We start from the raw sequence: 20,033 nt of genomic DNA on the forward strand, positions 1-20,033 counted from the left end.
AGATAGAATTCATAGAGATATATTCCTCTCCTGGGAACAGAAAAATCTAATCTGTTGGTTACACTTTCTAAAAAATCAGCAAGTATGGGATTTACAATATATGATGTCAACTTACAAAGTGAATTCTCATGAATGGTTAATGCTTCAGAATATATTGACGTACTCCAAGGATCTATGTAGGATAATAAATAATTCTTCTTTTTCAAATACACCAAATTTTATATCCAGACTGTTTGAAATTTTATATAATAAGAAGAAATTGGAAAACGGTACTTCATATTTATATAATCTAATAAAAAATTACAAAACACAACCTAAACCAGCATATTGGCAATATATTACTAAAGGATATATGATTCAGTTAACCTCAGAAAATAAATCTAATTTACTTCTCTCAGTAAAATTAACTTTTTTTTCTCATTATTGGAGAATATTTACCTGGAAATTCCTTCATAGATCCTTTTTAACTCCTGATAAAGTTTCAAAAATCAATCCTTCTAATGATGGGTTATGCTGGAGATGTCAACAGTATAATAAAGCTGATTGGTCTCACATTTTCTACGATTGTATAAAAATTAAACCCTTTTGGGAAAGTATTAACAATTTCCTGCAGGCAATTTATACAGATAATTTTGTCATGACCAAGGCTTTGTTATTACTGAATACAACTGATAATGCTTATTCTTCAAATAAGATTGACCTTCGTTTACTTTGGACTATACTAGTTATAGCTAGGAAATACATAATAAAGAGATGGAATTCTACCACAGCTCCTAGCAAAGAAGATTTCATATGTCTATTGAAGAGGGCAGACTTAATGGAAATAAAAACCAAAGAATTAAGACTGTTTCCTAGACCATTAACTAAAAACCCTTGGAAAAAAGTTCTAACTTTGATTGATACTTTGCAAATGGATCTGACCTCCTCCTGAAGCAAGTACTATTTAACTTTAAACTATATCTGCATAATTTGTTATCATGCAAGTTTTAAAATGTCAGGCTAAATGTAAATTTGTATATAGTTAATAATTATCTAACTTGATTGTAAACCGTGATAAGTTTTCATGTATTGTTTATTGCAAATTTAAAATAAAAATCATCTGAGTAAAAAAGAAAGAGTGGGTTTTGGCCCTGAAATTGTAGTTCATTGGCCATTTGGGAAGTTTTTCCATCTCTTTCTACTTTCTGGTTAAAAGCCCGTTTTGCGTTTGGTCCCTGCCTTTCCTATAACTAGTGTAATCCAGGTACAGATTTGCTGTATCCAGGACTGTTGGTAAGCTTCTGAGCCCCCTCAAGCCCTTCTGTGTTGGAGTGAAGCCTTCTAGCTTATCAGTGGGAGTGGTAAGCACTAGGTAACCTATCTACCACAGGAGAAGTGGTTTCTGGCCCAGAAATTATAGTTTATTGGCCATTTGGGAAGCTTTTCCATCTCTTTCAACCTTCTGATTTAAAAGCATGTGTTTGCACTTGTTTCCTGCCTTTCCTGTTACTAGTCTAGTCCAGGTACATATTTGCTGTATCTAGGACACTTTGTAAGCGTCTGAGACCCCCAAGCCTTTCCCTGTTGGAGGGAAGCCTTCTAGCTTATCAGTGGGAGTGGTAAGCATCAGGTAGCCTATCTACCACAAGAGGAGTGGTCCCTGGCCAGAAAGTGTAGCTATTGGCTGTTGGAGCAGTTCTTTTCCATCTCTTTCAACTTTCTGGTTTGAAAGCCGTACTTGTGTCTGTTTTCCACCTTTCCTATAACTAACCTAGTCCGGTTACAGAGTTGCTGTATCCAGGATTGTTAGCAAGCTTCTGAGCCCTCAAACCTTTCTGTGTCGGAGGAAAGCATTTTAGCTTATCAGTGGGAGTGGTAAACACTAGGTAGCCTATCCTCCATGGGAAGAGTGAGTTTTGGCCTAGAAATTGTAGTTTTTTTAGCCATTTGAGCAGTTTTCCGTCTCTTTCAACTTGCTGGCTTAAAAGCCTACATTTGTACTTGCCCCCCACCTTTCCTGTAACTAGTTTGGTCCAGGTACAGATTTTCTGTATTCTAGGACTCTTTGTAAGCTTCTGAGCCCCCCAAGCCTTTCTGTGTTGGAGGGAAGCCTTTTAGCTTATCAGTGGGAGTGGTAAGCATTAGGTAGCCTATCTACCACAAGAGGAGTGGTTCCTGGCCCAGAAATTGTAGCTATTAGCCGTTTGGGCAGTTTTTTTCCATCTCTTTCAACGTTCTGGTTTAAAAGCCTCACTTGCGTTTGTTTCCCACCTTTCCTATAACTAGCCTAGTCCAGATACAGAGTTGCTGTATCCAGGACTATTGGTAAGCTTCTGAGCCTCTCAAGCCTTTCTGTGTTGGAGGAAAGCCTTCTAGCTTATCAGTTGGAGTGGTAAGCACTAGGTAGCATGTCTACCATGAGAGGAGAGGTTCTTGGCCCAGAAATTGTAGTTTATTGACCATTTGGACAGTTTGTCCATCTCTTTCATCTTTCTGGTTTAAAAGACCACATCTGCGCTTGTTTCCCATCTTTCCTGTAACTAACCTACTGGGTAGCACTAGATAGCCTTAAACTGATACAAGCCTTCTAGCTTAGGAGAGAGACTTTGGAGTGATTAAGTATCAGTTTTTATTGTGATTTAAAAGCTTGTTTTTTCACATATTGTACTTATTTGACTGCCTGCACTTTTAAAAAGTTGTTTTTTTGTTTAAATAATTTGTTTAACTGATGTAGGCTACACACTAAAGTGTGATAGCTTTTCTGATCATTTGTAGTCATTTAAAGCTGTTTTAAGTGTATTTTTTACTGTTTTTCCTTTATCTTTTAAAATAAAAAAAAAAATCCCTTGTTTCCTGCCTTTCTAAGCTAGTATAGTCCAGTTTTCAGGCTAGTGCTGAATTCAGAGCTGTAATACTAGTTTCCGAGTTGCCCATACCTTACTTGGATAGAAGGAAGTTTTTCTGTTCCCCTGTGAGAGAGGGGAGCTTTAAGCAACCTATCTGTCCCTGGAGGAGTGGTTCCAGCCCAGAAGTTAGTAGTTTATTGGCCATTTTAGGCTAATTTCTATCTCTTTCATTTCCCTACTATAAAAAAATGTGTTTGCACGGTTTTGCGCACCGGGCAGTGCCAGTTAGCTACGGTTAAATTATTCCCAGCTCCACTAAATCTCCTCTTCAGTTTTTCCCTTGAAACTAGTCTAACTCTCAACCTAAGCACTCAAAAAGCATCTTAAAGCCCAGCACTTGCTCAGACCTAATAGCAAGCACTAATATACCCTGACATCGATTGCCCAGCAAGGCAAAGCTCTTTACTCACCCCTCATCAACCAGGTGAACAAGCAGCTCACCCTACTATTCAGGCATGACCAAAGGGCAACTTCAGGTGCACTTTCCAGTCCAGCTGGTGAATCTGGGTATCCTGAGGCAATATTACAACTGCCTCATGTACACAGACAACCCTCTCCCCCTACCACAAAACACTAACATATGCGAGAGATGCAGTTATACAGTCAAACTGGAAGCTAAGCTGTCTCCACCAAAGACTGGAACAGACAGTCAAGAGGAGAAGGTTAACACTTGCACCACAACTCCAGCCACACACAGACCTACTAAAACAGCACTGGCAAAAAATACATATAAATACACAAAATCATACCCAGAGGCTCTAAATAAAAACCTGCAAAAGCATCAGAGACCTCCAAAGCTGACACCCAAACAACCTACACTTCCCGTCACAAACCAGACAGCACATAAAACACAAAATCAGTGTGCCGCACAATCACAGCCCTTAAGGTGAAATAACATACCTAACACACTAGTAATAGGTGACTCTATAGTCAGGCACACTGACGTCCCACTTACTAGAATGGACAAGCAGAAGGTTACTGTTAGCTGCCTGTCAGAAGCCAGAATCCACCACATAACACAAGCACTCAGGTCACTCCAGAACAAGTACAAATATGACTTTGTCATTGTTCATGTTGGTGTGAATGACCTGAGACGTACCTCCCTGGACTACATGAAAAGAGACATGGAAGAGCTCTCTGATCATGTAGCCCAGGCTGGTATGACCCTGACCCTGAGTAGCATCCTGCCCTCATCAAGAATGATACCTCAGTATAAAGAAAAAGTGATCAATTTCAACAATTGGCTAAGCTTCTGGTGTCATTCAAAGGGGATCCAGTGTCTGTCAGCCTGGGATGATGTGCTTGACAAGCCGCGTTGCTTCGCAAGAGACGGCTTGCACCTGTCACCCCTGGCCAAGGCACTTGCTGCCCCCATAGTGCCTTTTTTAGGCAAGGCTCAAAAGTCAAACCCACCTCCGTAAACAGCACAATTAACAAAAAAGTGAGTGTTATGCTACTTAATGCCAGGAGTTTGAATCTCAAAATGCATGCGCTCGAAGCAATCCTCAGTATGGAGAACATCGACATCTATGCAGTAACTGAAACCTGGTTCAAGGCTCCAGAGAGCACCCTAGCACTACTGGGCTACAAATCATACCACACGTTTTGGCCACAGAACACGGACCGAAACACAAAAGGAGGGGGTGTATCCATATTCATCAAGGAAACCTACACCTTCAGGTTAGTGGCGCAGCATGATACCTCTGAGATCATCCATGCGCAACTAACATCGAGCAAATCTGCAATGCAAATTGTGGCCTGCTACAGATTACCCTCCATGACCCAGGACCACCACTCCACCTTTCTGGAGACACTGGAAAACATGAAAGTCCTACCAAACACCCTGATATTAGGCAATTTCAATTACCCTACCATTCACTGGGAAAACTATTTGAGTACAAATTCCCAGGCCCAGCACTTCCTAGAGTTCATCAACTCAAATGCCCTGGATCAGCTGGTAAACTCCCCTACCAGAGGTGAAAACATATTGGACCTGGTCATCACCAACATGCGCGACAGGTGTTCCACACTTGAGGTCAACCCATCACTGGTTAGATCAGACCATAAACTAATCATTCTGGATGTCCACACCCCACCACCACCCCCAACTAAGGAAACCACAGTAAAAAACTTTTCTAAAGCAAACTTCACCTTACTTAAGACAGAGGTGGTAAGTTTCACAGCCTCCCACGCTAAAGGATAACGCTGCCCAAGATGTAGAAACCTTTACAAATGCACTCTATGAGCACCTACAAGGATGGATCATGCCATCCCTAGCAAAACCAAGACTCACTCCTCTAAGAGAAGGAAACCAGTTTGGTGGACCCCTGCAATAAACAGGCTATACAATAGAAGGAGGAAACTAGTTCAGAAAAAAGCAAATCCCAAGAAGGAAAGAAATCCGTGATCAGTATCAGTAAGAAACTGATGTCCCTCATGAAATCATCCAAGGCTAACTTCAAAAGAAAAATAGCCAAGGATTCAAAAGATAACCACAAAGCCTTCTTTAGCTATGTTAAGAATCTAAGTGGCAACTTGCAGATATGCACTGAGCTAGTGCAAAATAGCACAAAATATACTGAACCTACTGATATTGCCAACATCCTGGCAGATAGATTCAGTACAAACTTCACCCCCCTCTCACCTCCAAAAGGGCCCACAACAACACCGGAAAAGTGTAGTGTCCCAACAATCACAGATGCATAGGTGAAAACCGCCCTTTCAAAAGCCAAAAAGCATCAATGGGACAAGATGGTGTCCCAGGCTGCATCTTGCATGAACTACAGAAAGAACTAACCCCCCCCCCCACCTAAACACGCTGTTCAACCTCAGCCTCTCCACAGGCTACATGGCCATAGAATGGTGCACAGCAATGGTTATTCCTCTCCACAAAGGAGGAGGCCACAACTGACCCTGGCAACTATCACCCCATAAGCCTGACTAGCCTGGTCTACAAGGCTATGGAGTGCATCATCATGGAACTCATTAACAAAGACATTAGGAACCTCCAAACACTTGACCCAACCCAGTTCAGCTTTGTTAAGGGCAGATCATGCCTACTAAACCTGGTTGACTTCTTTGAGACAGTCACGAAAGCCATAGATGAGGGAAAGGTGGTTCACACAGCCTACCTTGACCTTGCCAAGGCTTTCGACACCATTCCCCATTCAGGTATTACAGAAAAACTCACCAGCCTGAAAATAAACCCCTACATCATGAGATGGGTTGCCAACTGGCTTACAGACAGAACTCATACGGTAATAATAGCGGCCCTCAGGTCCGACTCTAAACCAGTCACAAGTGGTGTCCCACAAGGCTCGGTCCTGGGACCCCTACTGTTCGGCATATACTTCTCAGAAGTACAGGCAAACACAGGAGGACTATGGCTAACAAAGTTCACCAATGACTGCAAACTGGGAGCCATAACTGACTCTCTGGCTGACACGGATATCCTCCAAAAGGGCCTTACTGAGACGTACACCTGGTGTCAAAGTCATGGTCTCAAGCTAAGTGCCAAAAAATGCATAGTCATCCCGTTTGGGAAAAACAAAACACCTACAAATTACCACATAGGTGGCAGCCCCCTTAATACAGAAGAGGTAATAAGAGGTCTGGGGACCCAGGTAGATAGTAATCTCTCCTTTGACAATCATATTGCCAAAGTAGTTAGGAAATCCTTCTATGTGGCCCATCTTATTACTAAAGGGTTTGCATCTAGAAATAAAGAGGTTATAATGCCTTTCTACTCGTCACTCATTAGAGCCATCATAGAGTACAATGCCACATTTGGGATGTACCTCACAAGACACTTCCAACACCTGGAAAGACCACAAAAGTACCTCACCAAGAGGATTACTGGTCTTAAACATATGCGCTATGCAGCCCGACTGAAAAAACTCCAGCTGTACTCAGTGGCATATCGCTTACTCAGAGGTGATCTCTGTCTGACTTACAAAGCCATGTCCAACTCAGAATTGATGGACATGCTCCACCTAAAGAAATCCAAGTCACTGTTTGCCATGCTCTGTAGTGAGCTAAACCTCACCACAACAATAAATAGAACTTGTTGGAGAGATAGATTCCTGTTACAGAGACTCCCCATGCTTTGGAACAAAATTCCAAATTACATCAGGCAGAGCCCCTCACTAACACTCTTCAAGAGAAACCTTGATGAGTGGATGGGTAACAGAAAATACACCCCTGGGATCACTTCATTGGCTCTGCTTGACAGAGGATCAGTTAATTAATCAATGGGGTGGTGAAAGCCGACACACTCTAGCTAGACTTATAAATGCCCTTGGGCAGATAGCCTAGTACCTACCTGTGAACCTATGAACCTAATACTAAGGGACTCTGGCTAACAAAGTTCACAGATGACTGCAAACTGGGAGTCATTATTGAATCTCCAAATGATATGGATACTCTACAAAAGGGCCTTACAGAAACAGATGCTTGGTGCCAGAACCATGGGCTCAAGCTGAACGCCAAGAAATGTATAGTTATCCCCTTTGGGAAAAAACATGTACCTGTGAATTGCCACATAGGTGGCAGTACACTAAACACTTAGGGACACAGGTGGACAGTGGTTTCACCTTCGATAACCACATCACTACAACAGTCAGGAAATCCTTCTATGTGGCACACATCATCACTAAGGGCTTTTCATCCAGAAAAAAGGAGGTCATTGTCCCACTGTCCTCATCCCTCATCCCTCATTAGACCCATTATAGAATACAATGCCCCATTTGGTATGTACCTCTCTAGACACCTGCAACAACTAGAAAGGCCGCAGAAATACCTCACTAAAAGAATCACAGGCCTAAAGCAGATTCCCTATGCTGACCACCTTAAAAAACTCCAGCTATACTCTGTCGCATATCGTCTACTCAGAGACATTCTCTGCTTAACATACAAGACCATGTCAAACCCAGAGCTGTTGGACATGCTACACTTAAAAAAATCCCAATCCCTCAGAGCCACATGCTCCAGGGATCTAAACCTTGTCATCACAATAAACAAAACATGCTGGAGGGATAGGTTCCTGACCCAGAGACTCCCCAGACTCTGGAAGAGACTGTCCGTACATGTCAAGCAGAATGCCTCTTTGGCCCTCTTCAAAAGGAACCTTGATGACTGGATGGGAGAAAGGAAATTCACCCCAGGGATCATGTCCGTCACCCTGCTAGACAGGGGTCCAGGAAGTAAATAGTGTGGGAAGAAATAGCCAGGGAATTATGGCTAGGCTAGTATAGGCCCTAGGGCTGATAGCCTAGTACCAACCTATGAACCTATAAAACAGATGAGTTCAGGTCAACAACGTATGGCAGCAAAAGGTAAAACTATAACTACATGAGCTATGCAGCACTAATATGTATAAAGTTTAGTTTATGTTTATGAAATGTTGCTGTAGGCAGAATATTACTTATGGGCACTTATTCAGATTGTGCTAAGAAGAGACAAGTACTTTATAGCATAGTTCAATTAAACCACCCATGAAATGCATTTGAAATAATAAATGATAAAGGCATTATATTGGAAGACTTAAGCTGATTAACTATTGTTTTCAGAATGGAGTTCTTTATTGGTTGCTTAGCAAGTTCAAATGTCTTTTGAATATCTTCTTCCTTTGCTGAAAAGAGTTTTTCAGTCAGCTATAACAGCAGTTCACTGTAACTATGAGAACTATTCCAGTCCAGATTTCAGTGCGAGTGACATAAAGATGAAAATGGGCAATAAAACAAATTATAAAAAGAGTTATAAAATCTAAATTTAATCAGTCAACGAGCAATAAGAAGACATAAATTATACATTTAATCATTGATGTGATACCTCTGACTTATAAATTATACATTTAATCACTAATGCAGATACCTATCTGTTACAAGCACATCTGCCATTAAGCCAGCAGCCAAAATGACAGAAAAGCAAAAGTAAAGCCTTTCCAAATGGAAACATATTAGTCATGCTTTATATAAGAGATATTGCCTTTTCCTGGCCAGTACACCCAGTTACAATTACCTACTGTAATTTAGAGGAGGCAATATTTGCATCTGTATGAAAAGAAAATGAAGATGTCTGCTCCATGTTTCTTCCAAGTCGTAATTTAGCCATAAGAGTAAGCCAAATATTAGACATTCTATAAAAATTAATGACAGGCTAGAAATGATTGTGACAAAATAAGAATGCCAATAATCCAAGGAATCACAGGCAACAAAATTCAGAAAAATACCACTGCAGTATACAAATAATTGTAACTTAACAACATATTTGGTGGAATGAAAATACTACTGCAATATGTAAGCAGTTTTGAAACATTCAAATGGAAATGGAAGTGGCAAACAGCAACTAAGAAGAAATAGAATGTAAGAATAAGTTATCTGGGTAGCATGCTTATGAGAACTGGAAGAGCAGGTAGAAAATATATTGCCTGTGTATACAATAATGACCAAGCAGAGTGGTGAGAGAAAACAGGAAAGTGCAGAATGTAAGCAGTACATGAACACAGATCACCACTAACAGAAAGAGATTAGAAATGTGGTAGGGAAGAGTATGTAGAGATTACAAGTTCAGCAAGGCTATGCTATGATGAAGAAGAAGGAAAATGGACACTTTACAAAGAGGAATAGAGAAGCGAATAAATGGCAAGCAATGCTGATGCTAAAACAAACTCTGGATACTAAAGGACACAATGACATTTAGTAAAGGTATTGGAAGTGTATTATAATATTATGTACAGAAAGAAACATGTATTCATTTAAAATTGAAAACTGCAGACTAAGTGACACTTAGATGAATAGAGCAAATAAGGACAAAATGTATGCCACTGCAGAGAAAATAGAATCTAGAAGTTCTTTTTGTAGGGCAATAAACTGAGAAAAAGAATGGGTAGGTTATTGAAAGACTAACCAGCCTGATGTTAAATGAGAAGTTATTAGGGCCATAATAAGGGAAGGCACAAATAACTGATGCATTACAAAGGCTAGGGACAGCAGGTGAAGACTGGGGGTAAACAATTACGTACAGTCAATAGAAACTGAACTATGTAGTACAGTGTCTAATACAGACAACATACAGTTCCACAGTAAAATGCACCCGATCACAGGTAAAAATAAGAACAAATCTTGTTGACTGATCACTGAGCACAATCTGTAAGCATTATCTCAAAATGATGATTAAAGAAAACAGCTCACAACTCAGACAGCACTATGCAACATAAAGGTAGGAGGTGATCTACCAATTGCATTACATTCTTAATCAGAAAAAAAACACTGTAATTATTTATTTTCTGTCTGTAAAAGGCTGATTTATAAGAATTATTGTTAATTGTGTTGATCAATAATAATTAAAAAATAAGGTACTAAAGTAATTACAGTAAATGCAAAAAATTAACAACTAGCATTTTACAGACTCATCATGCTTACCCATCCATTTTCCAGGTACATGTACCATCCAATGTTGTAGTATAGTCTACAGTAATAGAAACATACACATTTAAATGTATAAAGGCATTGTCAGTTATTTTAAAAATACAATGATTCCAAAGAAGAATTAACAATAATGAGGGAGATGTTTGTCCAAATCCCTACTTTAATGCAGTGGTCCCATCGATCACTGTTAATCTTCTTTGTCTGGCAGACTCAGACATTTTTCTAAGTGACTTTAAGACCAAGAAACTGGTATCCTAGTGAGGAAAGAAATCCTAATAAATTTTCCGTATACTTTTCTCCCTTAGAGGGAGAGAATGTTTGTGTCTCTGTGACAAGGTATATTTTCACAGTGTAATTGAATAATTAACCTAGACCTGTTCTTACATAATGTAATGGTAGAAGTGATCACTTTGATAACTGGGTTTTGGGAATGCTAGGTGTCAAGGAAAGTGTTCACTTTAGATTATTAATGGGGGTTCCAAGGAAGTCGTACGTATCGCAGCACCAGATGGGTTCTCTCATTTCAGTGCACATTGAACAGAATTTCATGAGTTTGTTGCAAAATACAAGTTTTTATGTTTTTTTCCTCCCTGTACCTGACCATCAGCTGGCAGCAGCTGTTTTCCTCATTCATCAGGTCTACTGGATCCACTTTGGCCTTTCCTGGGCTTAACCTGACCCACATCTTGTGGCAGTGAGGAGATGAAGAATGCTGGTGCAGCATCATCTGCCCTAACTCCTAAAACCCTGCAGCATCCTTGTGAGCTCCACAACTATTGCTTTGGGAGGTGCATGCATAGGCCTTTAGGAGGTGCTTGCGTAAAGTATGCATGCACCTCCCAAAGCAACAGTTGTGGAGCTCACAAGGATGCTGCAGGGTTTCAGGAATTAGGGCAGATGATGCTGCACCAGCATCCTTTATCTCCTCACTGCCACAAGAGATTAGAAATGTGTTATACAAGATTAGTCCTACATTTGGTATTCTTGTCACAAACACTACACTATTCCCATGATAACATTCTAAAAGCCAAACGTATGGAGCCTGGAACTAGCAAAGACAACTGGGCAAAAGCACTGCCAGTTTTTATAGCACTGACTCTATTCTGTATAAGATTCATCCACTGACTAAATAAAAGTAAGAAGTCTTCAAATATAATAAAGTCTGACACCCCTTGGAAAATAAGATGGATAAAGCTAAATGGCATTAATAAAAGCAATGATACTGTATTCCTCTCCCTTAAATGTTTTTCTTATGTGGAGACACATATATCATATCAAGAGCAATGCAGCCAGGACAAAGACACTCAGGATCTTCACAACTCAGCAGGTCATTCCTGGAGAAAATAACATGGGAAACAAACCTAATGAGTTGACCCTTAGAGGTAAACTGTAAAACATGTGAGTAATGAGTGGACGCTTACAGGTAAACTGTAAAACACATGAGGAATGAGTGGACCCTTAAAGGTAAACTGTAAAACACGTGAGTAATGAGTGGACCCTTACGGGTAAACTGTAAAACACATGAGGAATGAGTGGAACCTTACAAGTAAACTTTAAAACACATGAGGAATGAGTGGACCCTTACGGGTAAACTGTAAAACACATGAGGAATGAGTGGACTCTTATAGGTAAACTGTAAAACATGGGAGGAATGAGTGGACCCTTACAGGTAACCTGTAAAACACATGAGGAATGAGTGGACCCTTACAGGTAACTTGTAAAACACATGAGGACTGAGTATAGCCTTACAAGTAAACTGTAAAACACATGAGGAATGAGTGGAACCTTACAAGTAAACTGTAAAACACGTGCGGAATGAGTGGACCCTTACAGGTAAGCTGTAAAACACATGAGGAATGAGTGGACCCTTACAGGTAACCTGTAAAACACATGAGGAATGAGTGGACCCTTACAAGTAAACTGTAAAACACATGAGGAATGAGTGGAACCTTACAAATAAACTGTAAAACATGAGGAATGAGTGGACCCTTACTGGTAACCAGTAAAACACATGAGGAATGAGTGGACCCTTACAAGTAAACTGTAAAACACGTGAGTAATGAGTAGACCCTTATAAGTACACTGTAAAACACAGGAGGAATGAGTGGAACCTTACAAGTAAACTGTAAAACACGTGCGGAATGAGTGGACCCTTACAGGTAAGCTGTAAAACACATGAGGAATGAGTGGACCCTTACAGGTAACCTGTAAAACACATGAGGAATGAGTGGACCCTTACAAGTAAACTGTAAAACACATGAGGAATGAGTGGAACATTACAAGTAAACTGTAAAACACGAGGAATGAGTGGACCCTTACTGGTAACCAGTAAAACACATGAGGAATGAGTGGACCCTTACAAGTAAACTGTAAAACATATGAGGAATGAGTGGAACCTTACAAGTAAACTGTAAAACACATGAGGAATGAGTGGATCCTTACAAGTAAACTGTAAAACACATGAGCAATGAGTGGACCCTTACAAGTAAACTGTAAAACACATGAGGAATGAGTGGACCCTTATGGGTAAACTGTAAAACACATGAGGAATGAATGGAACCTTATAGGTAAACTGTAAAACATGTGAAGAATGAGTGGACTCTTACAGGTAAACTATAAAACACATGAGGAATGAGTGAACCTTTAGAGGTAAACTGTAAAACTCATGAGGAATGAGTGGACCCTTACAGGTAAACTGTAAAACATGTGAGGAATGAGTGGACCCTTAAAGGTAAACTGTAAAACACATGAGAAATGAGTGGACCCTTACAGGTAAACTGTAAAACACATGAGGAATGAGTGGACCCTTAAAGGTAAACTGTAAAACACATGAGGAATGAGTGGACCCTTACGGATAAACTGTAAAACACATGAGGAATGAGTGGAACCTTACAAGTAAACTGGAAAACACATGAGGAATGAGTGAACCTTTACAGGTAAACTGTAAAACAAATGAGGGATGAGTGGACCCTTACAGGTAAACTGTAAAACATGAGGAATGAGTAGACCCTTACAGGTAAATTTTAAAACACGTAAGGAATGAGTGGACCCTTAAAGGTAAATTTTAAAACACATAAGGAATGAGTGGACTCTTACAGGTAAACTGCAAAACACATGAGGAATGAGTGGACTCTTACAGGTAAACTGTAAAACACATGAGGAATGAGTGGACCCTTACAGGTAAACTTTAAAACACATAAGGAATAAGTGGACCCTTACAGGTAAACTGTAAAACACATGAGGAATGAGTGGACTCTTACAAGTAACCTGTAAAACACATGAGGAATGAGTGGACCCTTATACGTAAACTGTAAAACACATGAGGAATGAGTGGATCCTTACAGGTAAACTGTAAAACACATGAGGAATGAATGGACTCTTACAGGTAAACTGTAAAGCATGTGAGGAATGAGTGGACCCTTACAGCTAAACTGTATAACATGTGAGGAATGAGTGGACCCTTACAGGTAACCTGTAAAACACATGAGGAATGAGTGGACCATTATACGTAAACTGTAAAACACATGAGGAATGAGTGGATCCTTACAGGTAAACTGTAAAACACATGAGGAATGAGTGGACCCTTACAAGTAAACTGTAAAACACATTAGGAATGAGTGGACCCTTACAGGTAAACTGTAAAACATGTGAAGAATGAGTGGACCCTTACAGGTAAACTGTAAAACATGTAAGGAATGAGTGGACCCTTAAAGGTAAACTGTAAAACACGTGAGAAATAAGTGGACCCTTACAGGTAAACTGTAAAACACATGAGGAATGAGTGGACCCTTACAGGTAAACTATAAAACACGTGAGGAATGAGTGGACCCTTACAGGTAAACTGTAAAACACGTGAGGAATAAGTGGACCCTTGCAGGTAAACTGTAAAACACATGAGGAATGAGTGGACCCTTAGAGGTAAACTGTAAAACTCGTGAGGAATGAGTGGACCCTTACAGGTAAGCTGAAAAACATGTGAGGAATGAGTGGACCCTTAAAGGTAAACTGTAAAACACATGAGAAATGAATGGACCCTTACAGGTAAACTGTAAAACACATGAGGAATGAGTGGACCCTTACAGGTAAACTGTAAAACACATGAGGAATGAGTGGACCCTTAAAGGTAAACTGTAAAACACGTGAGAAATAAGTGGACCCTTACAGGTAAACTCTAAAACACGTGAGGAATGAGTGGACCCTTACAGGTAAACTGTAAAACACGTGAGGAATAAGTGGACCCTTGCAGATAAACTGTAAAACACATGAGGAATGAGTGGACCCTTAGAGGTAAACTGTAAAACACATGAGGAATGAGTGGATCCTTACAGGTAAACTGTAAAACACATAAGGAATGAGTGGACCCTTAGAGGTAAACTGTAAAACACGTGAGGAATGAGTGGACCCTTAGAGGTAAACTATAAAACACATGAGGAATGAGTGGACCCTTACAGGTAAACTGTAAAACACGTGAGGAATGAGTGGACCCTTAAAGGTAAACTGTAAAACACGTGAGAAATAAGTGGACCCTTGCAAGTAAACTGTAAAGCATGTGAGGAATGAGAGGACCCTTAGAAGTAAACTGTAAAACACGAGGAATGAGTGGACCCTTACAAGCAAACTATAAAACACATGAGGAATGAGTGGACCCTTACAGGTAAACTGTAAAACATGTGAGGAATGAGTGGATCCTTACAGGTAAACTGTAAAATATCTGAGGAATGAGTGGACCCTTACAGGTAAATTGTAAAACACATGAGGAATGAGTGGACCCTTACAGGTAAACTGTAAAACACATGAGGAATGAGTGGACCCTTACAGTTAAACTGTAAAACACATGAGGAATGAATGGACCCTTACAGGTAAACTGCAAAACACATGAGGAATGAGTGGACCCTTAGAGGTAAACTGTAAAACACATGAGGAATGATTGGACCCTTACAGGTAATTTGTAAAACACATGAGGAATGAGTGGACCCTTACAGTTAAACTGTAAAACACATGAGGAATCACTGGACCCTTACAGGTAAACTGCAAAACACGTGAGGAATGAGTGGACCCTTAGAGGTAAACTGTAAAACACATGAGGAATGAGTGGACCCTTACAAGTAAATTGTAAAACACATGAGGAATGAGTGGACCCTTACAGGTAAACTGTAAAACACATGAGGAATGAATCAACCCTTACAAGTAAACTGCAAAACACATGATGAATGAATGGACCCTTACAGGTAAACTGCAAAACACATGAGGAATGAGTGGACCCTTAAAGGTAAACTGTAAAACACATGAGGAATGAGTGGACCCTTAAAGGTAAACTGTAAAACACATGAGAAATGAGTGGACCCTTAAAGGTAAACTGTAAAACATATGAAAAATGAGTGGATCCTTAGCAATGTAATAACAGTCAGGTGTGCCCCCCAACCCTGTGTAGAAATGTAGAAACAGTCAGGTGTGCCCCCCCCATCCTACATAGTAATGTAATAACAGTCAGGTGTGCTCCCCCACTCCTGTGTAGAAATGTAGAAACAGTCAGGTGTGCCCCCACTGCTATTCAGAAATGTAGTAACAGTCAAAGCCAAATGATCGATGGATACCCTGCAGAGAAAGCATGCTACCTATCGGTGTACAACACAAAGGTCAGCACTGCAGCACAAACTATCTGTACATGGTCCACACATTCAGTACAGACGGCCATACTGGGCATGCTCACACACTTAGAGAAATGAAGGCAATGTCAGTCAACAACATACTGAAAGGTCATACTGGGCATGCTCACACACGAACACATGAAGGCCATGTCTGTAAACACCAGTGGACCAGACATATCTGGCAGTTGCAGTTGTTAGTGCAGATACTCGTCAGTATGCACCACTCATGCCTTGTACACCCAGTGGATAGGAATACAGACATTTATGTCAGGACAGCACACTATAATAAGCCAAAGGTAGACGTACATAGATGTGTGGAAGAGGGTCACTGTGACAAGGAGCCATCCAGGCCTGTCCCACCCAGCACACAGGCAAAGGGCCCCAATCACATGAGGTGCAGATGTCACTCACTGCAGATACACCTCTGGGAAGCTGTAGCCCAGTAATCTCCATAGTGCGTCCTGTAACTACATACCACTGTAGTGTGAAAAACTAGTTAGGTAGGAGTACTAGTCCCAGACATGGCAACTGTGTGTGTGTGTGTGTGTGTGTGTCTGTCTGTCTGTGTAGAGAGCAGTGCTGTTTAGGCTAGTCACACTCCCTACAATTCAAATGTTCAACCTTTACAAGGCTGCTGATGTCATCCACCTCGTAATACACCTCTGGGAAGCTGTAACCCAGTAATCTCTGTAGCACGTCCTGTAACTGCGTACTGCTGTAGTGTGATAAACTAGTTAGGTAGGAGTTCTATTCCCAGACATGGCAAGTGTGGATGTTTGTGTGTTCCTTTGTCAGTGTAGGGAGCAATGCTTTTGAGTCCATTCACAGACACTACAACCTGCAATGGTCCACTTTGACGTGTGCCAATGTCATCAACTGTGAAATACAACTTTGGGGAAGGGATAGGCCAATAATCTCCATGGCGAGTGCTGTAACTGTGTACTGCTGTAGTGTGATAAACTAGTTAAGTAGGAGTTCTAACCCCAGCCTTGGCAACTGTTTGTGTGTGTCTGTCTGATTAGAAGGCAATGCCTTCTTAGGGTAGGCACACCCCCTACTATTTAAATGGTCTACCTTGGTAAGGCTGCTGATGTCATCCACCCCAAAATACACCTCTGGGAAGGTTGTAGCCAGTAATCTCCATAATGCGTGCCATAACTGCTTACTGCTGTAGTGTGATTCAGAACTCTAGTAGGGTTTTATACCCACCCATGGCAGTTCTGGATGTTTTGTGTGTGTTTCAATGACTGTGTAGGAAGCTATGCATTAGAGGCTGGTCACACTCAGTACATTTCAAATGCCGTACTTTGGCAACCCGCTGATGTCAGCCAATGTGTTATACACCTTTGGGGAAGGAGTCCTCCAGTGATCCCCATGGTACGTCCTATAACAGCTCCATGCTGTAGTGTGTTATAGATGTCTGTTTGGGGTTCTATACCCACACATGTCAGTTGTGGATGTTTTATGTGTGCTCCACTAGGGAGCAATGCATTTTAGGCTAGTCACATTCAGTACATTTAGCATTTGAATGTATTCCAATGTTTTATCTTACTTAGACTAAATGTAATTCAACTTGGGTGAATAAGTATTTATATTTGTTATTACAAAAAGAAAATTTTCATGAAATGTTTACAAGTAATAATTAGACTATGTGAATGTTATATTTATACATATATTACATATACAATTTTTACCTATACATTTTGTACCCCTACATTTTTTATATATATATATATATATATATATATATATTTTATTTTTTGTTGTTTTTTTACTGACTGACAACAACAACAACTTCAGTGAAGAGTTTAATAGGTTATAATTAAATATAATTAAATTTTATTTGATTGTGATTTTGATGATAGATGGTGGGTATAAGGTAGGTAGGTTGATGTTAGCAATGTTAATTGCAAAAGAAGAGAAGAAAAGCCAGTAGCTGACCTGGAGTTTTTGTTTGTTGTGTGGTTCTGTGGGTTTTTTACTGCATTCCTGGCCGGTGCCTCATTGTCAGCATTTTAAGCTGTGATTGATGTTTTGTGACTTTTTCATTTTTGGTTTTTTCTTGTTTCCTGTTTCATTTCAACTTTTTCACATTCAGTACATGTCAAATACCCTACGTTGGCAATCCTGATGATGTCAGCCAATGTGATATACACCTTTGGGGAAGGAGTACTGCAGTAATCACCATGGCTCATACTATAACTGCATAGTGCTGTAGTGTAATAAACTGGTTAGGTAGGGGTTCTACTCCTGGACATGACAGGTGCATGTGTGTGTTTGTACCTCATATCCTGTGTGGAGGTGAGTGTGCGTGTGTGACACCTGGGCCAATGTGTAGCGGGTTTTGCAAATTTCTTATATGGTGGCCCTAGTACATATCACAATGTTCACTGTACAGGGATACCAGCTGTGAAATCATCAAGAGGCTGAGGTGCATATCCATACCCATACATGTGACATCAAGGCCAGGCAATCACAGTTAGCAACTACAGTATTACCCAGAGCACAGTCTCAACCCATGTCTTATACACACACACACACACACACACACACACACACACACACACACACACACACACACACACGTGCTGAGGCAACAGCCAATATGTGTGTAGTACACTGCATATTGGCAACTGATAGTAACTATGGTGTGAATGCAGTGGCCTACAGAGGACATGGCATCCTGTCCATCAGTACGATAGGCACATAATTGCAGACAGTACACCTTCAGTATGTTTCCCACTAGACACCTGCAACAACTGTGGTTCCATCAAATGTGATCCACAAAGGACATACCATGCCTTACACACATGCTCTATACAGACAGATGCCACTGAAACCAGGAAATACCTGTAGCATGCTATCAATGTAAGTGCAGGGTGAACCTGCTGTCCATTACCTGGCCCTGCCACATGAGTATGGGACTGTCACATCTGATGATAACATTCTGTATACACAAAAAGTAGATGGAAATACTGGAAGTCTTCAGATAAAACACAGTTTTATTTGCTCACTCCACTTACAAAACGCTGACAAGACACAAATAACGAACTGGAACAAGAATAAAAATATCCACAACAAGCAAAGGCATTAACGCTGTTCTTCCCATACGTTTTCGTCCTATTACAGACTTCATCAGATAATTTACTGAACTCTAGCTTTGCTTTATATATCCTTCTAGTTAATTAATTGATTCAATTTAATATATCAATTAGTCAAATTTAAAACAGAAGTAGGAGAGAACAAAAAGTGAAAAAAGTTGAAAAATTCAACCCCATTTTAAAACATTTTTCTCTCTGTTAATTCTTATTGTGATTATGTTAGCCTCATTTGTATTCACTTTAAAGCCTTTGTTTAAAAGAATACTATATAAATCTTTCTAATATTAGCATAATTAAACCATATAAGCCATGTAAAACCTTTAAGGACACATTACTAGACCAATAAACCCACAATAATAGATGCCATCTAGTGGCAGTTTGTTAAAATTGCATTATAAATAAAACTTGCATATAAGAATAAAAAATGTTAAAACCACTTTTTTAATAAATTTTCTATCCAAGACAAATGGACTGTATAATTAGATGAATAAATAATTAAAAAAGTGAATGAATAAATATATAAATAATGTAAATAAATACATAGATAGATAAGATAAGTGAAACCCTAAATTTTCACCTTTGAAATATTATTCAATTTCTCACCCTAAGAAAGTAGATGTCTGGATGACTGTTAAATTCATTATAATATTTGATATAAAGTATGAAAGGGTAAAAAAATTAAGTATAAAAAATGAATTTTATAAATAGTAATCATATGAAATTTTAAAAAATATACATCTATGTATCATAAATCCATCTCATAGCTTAGCTGCTCTTAGTTTTAAAAGTGGTACTAGATGGCATCTATTATTGTGGGTTTATTGGTCTAGTAATGTGTCCTTAAAGGTTTTACATGGCTTATATGGTTTAATTATGCTAATATTAGAAAGATTTATATAGTATTCTTTTAAACAAAGGCTTTAAAGTGAATACAAATGAGGCTAACATAATCACAATAAGAATTAACAGAGA

This window comes from Protopterus annectens, chromosome 11.part0 (assembly GCF_019279795.1).
Source record: "Protopterus annectens isolate FY-2018-M chromosome 11.part0, PAN1.0, whole genome shotgun sequence".
In the NCBI taxonomy this organism is placed as follows: Eukaryota; Metazoa; Chordata; order Ceratodontiformes; family Protopteridae; genus Protopterus; species Protopterus annectens.